The sequence below is a fragment of the Oryctolagus cuniculus genome, chromosome 8, assembly GCF_964237555.1.
Source record: "Oryctolagus cuniculus chromosome 8, mOryCun1.1, whole genome shotgun sequence".
NCBI classification, from domain to species: domain Eukaryota; kingdom Metazoa; phylum Chordata; class Mammalia; order Lagomorpha; family Leporidae; genus Oryctolagus; species Oryctolagus cuniculus.
In genome coordinates this window covers 20,701,144-20,704,811 of record NC_091439.1, presented here as the reverse complement: position 1 = coordinate 20,704,811, position 3,668 = coordinate 20,701,144, and the positions used below count along the sequence as shown (strand labels likewise).

Sequence of the window (3,668 nt, the reverse complement as noted above, 5' to 3'; positions counted from 1 at the left end):
AGAAGGCACTCATAATCAGAGACCAATCCTCACTTCAGAATCTCAGAGGTGAGAATATACCTGGAAACCAGGAAGCTCAGATTCAGCCTGGATCTTCTCATCAAAGCCAGTCTCGTGGCATCTGTATCTTTCTGCTGTTGGGAGAAGGCTGATAGTCACACTGAGTAGCCCTTGCTTTCTGTGAAAGTCCTGCTCCTGCTTGTGGTATTTAGTCTTTGGTCAATAGCAGGGAGTAGCTAGGAGTAGCCACTAGGAGTCAGCGGTGAGGCCTGTGGACTTGTGGGCAAGGACAAGTTGACTGGGCCTTGTAGTACATCCCTCAATTTCACCTGAGACCTGGGACAAACAGATTGCTCCATGTCAAGGTTTGGCAATCTTTTAAACCCCTGCTGCCCACCTTCTCCAACCAGCCTATTTTAAGCAACTCAGAAAGCTTGATTGAATTTTACTTTCTATAATTCACATCAAGAAGGGTAGGGTATAGAAATGCTTTTTGCAGACAACACAATCCCATGATGTCTTGATATGTACTCCTGGAGGGAGGGGCTATGCAGTGGTTGCTGAAAATGGACACCAACAACTGGTATTAACTCATGAAGCAATGGAGCCAAGGCATCTGATTCATACGTGCCATTGATAATTGCAAAAACAGATTCAAGTAGTTCTCATCTTCCCGTTCACCTTTTACTCTGATTTGGGTATGGTTTATTTTTTTAAAAGTGTTAATTTACCTTTGTATTAGCAGTTAAAATACATGTTTCTATTTCAAGGTGACATTTAGAAATTATTCTAGTATAACAGCAGCAAAAATACAATTCTGCAGTTTTTACAAAAGAGCTAACCTGGAATCCATAATTAAATTAGTCTCACGTTTACAAGTATGATTCTGAAATAAATACTATTATGCAGCTGTCTTAAAAGCTTGCTACCTTTTGTTTGTGCACACACACAAGTACACACACACACATACACACATTCTGGTGTGGGAGGCTTTACAAATTATATTCCATGAACTTTTTGCAAAAGAGTTCTTTAAGAGATAACCAATCCCAAAAACTGAAATATTCATCCAGTCTATGAGGCAGGCAGAAGAAAGTGAATTAACTGGGTAAACAGGACTCCTTGCCAACAGATGAGGCATGTGACACTCTGCAGTAAACTGGGAATAACTGCAGCATTGGCCTGCTGTGCTCTTTAGGGCTAATTTCATCACAAGGGTTGGGGTGGAGGGAGAACATTTTAACACCAGGTGTAAAATGTGACATTGTGTTAACCTGACTCCCCGAGGGACCTATTAGTGAACTAGTCACTAATAATTTGGTCACGAGGAGATCCGTATTCAAAATACCATGTATTATTGTCTAAACCCACTCAAATTATTTATTTTCGGTATAACACATAACCTCAATATGAGATGTCTAACTAAAGGAAGCATCTCCAACAAGGCCAAGCCAGCATCTCTTCTAAGGTTTAGGTTTTGCCCAGAATTCCAGATACATGGAATAGCCCATACCAAGAGTCATTGCCCCTACAACAAAGCCTTGAGCTGCCATACGCATGTGGACGAAGTGAAGGGACATTTTCATATTTCCCCTGCTCTTCAGTTTGTACGGTCCATATGCAACAATCGATGCAAACCCCGCCATTCCAATGGGGACAAATGGTGCCTCTTTAGCTCTTCGGATAAGTTTGGATCCCTGATCTTCATCATATGAAGAAAGAGAAACATCTGTATTGGTTGACATATTGGTTGTTTGAAGAATCTTCCGACTGCAACAACCCCAAAAACCCTCCAACCGGCTTCTCTGATTTGGATATGGTTTAAAAGTGTCGCCTCCCTGCAGAGTTTCCTGAGATTGGAGGCTTGATTCCAAGGTATAGTACAGGGAAGTATTAGAACCTTCAAGAGATGTGGCCTAGTTGGAGGTTCTTAGGCTGTTGAGATCATGCTCCCAGAAGCCTGTTCTAAGACCCCTTGAATTCTTGCCAGAGGGCTGTTGGAAAAGGAGTAACGGGTAAAGCTACTACCTGCAGTGCCGGCACCTCCATATGGGCACTGGTTTGAGTCCCGGCTGCTCTACTTCCAATCCAGCTCTCTGCCATGGCCTGGAAAACAGTAGAAGATGGCTCAAGTCTTTGGGTCCCTGCACCCACGTGGGAGACCTGGAAGAAGTTCCTGCTTCCTGGCTTTGGATTGGCGCAGCTCCGGTCATTGCGGCCATCTGGGGAGTGAATCAGTGGATGGAAGACCTCTCTCTCTTTCTGCCTCTCCTTCTGTCTCTGTGTAACTCTGCTTTAAAATAAAATAAATAAATCTTAAAAAAAAAAAAGGAAAAAGAAAAGGAGTAAGCATAACCCCACTCAGTTCTCTCTGTGTTGAGAGGTGGTCTATTTGTTCCTATACACACTCTTGCCATTGCTATCTGCCATGGTGATGCAGCCAAATGTCAGAACACACTCAGTCTGTACCCTGCAATTTAGCTTTTGACTATCCAAAACCACGAGCTAAAAATACCTCTTTACTTTATAAAGTGTGTCAGGTATTTCATTATAGTGATGAAAAGCTCATTAATACAGCCTTTACTGCAAACTTATCTGAACATTATTTATCTTATGAAAAGAAAATGAGAACTGTGAGTTTACCCAGTGCATGTAAAAACCAAAGAGAAGCATCTAAGTCTTTAACAAACACTCTCCCTATTCAACCTTCGGCTGATAGCTAGTGAATGGCTACTTTTTTTTAAGATTTAAAATTATTTGAAAGACAGTGTGACAGAGAGAGAGGGAGAGACAAAGAGACAGAGGAATAGGTAGAAAAAGAGAGAAAGGGAACCTGCATCTGATGGTTCACTTTCCAAATGCCCACCAGAGCCAGGGCTGGGCCAGGCTGAAGTCATTCGCCCAGAGCTTCACCCAGTTCTCTCATGTGGGTAACCTGGACTCAAGTAGTTGAACCGTCATCTATTTCTTCCCAAGTTCATTATCAGGAAGCAGGATCAGAAGCTTGGAATAGCCAAGACTCAAACTAGATACTCAGATATGGAACACAAATGCCCCACATGGTGGCTTAAGCTTCTGTACCACAGCACCACCCAATGAATGGATTCTTAATGTAAGATTAGAAGTCGTGGCTGATGTGGGAACCATGTATCTATATGTGCTTATGAATAAATTTCCATAGGAGTTAGTAATTCTCTAACTTTTTTTTCAAGCGGCATAAGTTTAAGTTTAAATTAATTGACAGTATTTATTATGAAGCTCATATATGAAAATATGATTCATTCTTGGTTCCCCTTTCAGATGCAGGGCCCGCCAGGAATGCCTGGGTACTGGCTATACTTGTGCATGGGTTGACAAAGTGTTTCCAGCTTATTACATACACTCTTGGGTTGACATTGTAATTGGGTCTATGTGACCATTTCTTTCTTAAAATTATCTTGCAACTTGGTAATACAAACTGAAAACAACTTCTGTTTCCATCCATATATTTTAACCAAAAATACATTTCTAAGACTATCTCCAGGCTGTAATTCTAAGAGAATGAAAAGATGTAGTTCTAAGAATAGCAAAAATCAAATGTAAAACAACCTAACCAATAAATAATAGAAAAATGAACAAATTATGATGAAATATTAGGTGGATAGTAAAAATAATGTGATAGAAAAGTA

The 3,668-nt window shown here is 40.9% G+C and overlaps 1 pseudogene; it reads right to left on the bottom strand.

The window, feature by feature from the left end:
- Positions 1–1,354: 1,354 nt before the first annotated feature.
- LOC100343583 (HIG1 domain family member 1A, mitochondrial pseudogene) lies at positions 1,355–1,801 on the bottom strand (annotated as a pseudogene).
- Between the last annotated feature and the right edge of the window lie 1,867 nt (positions 1,802–3,668).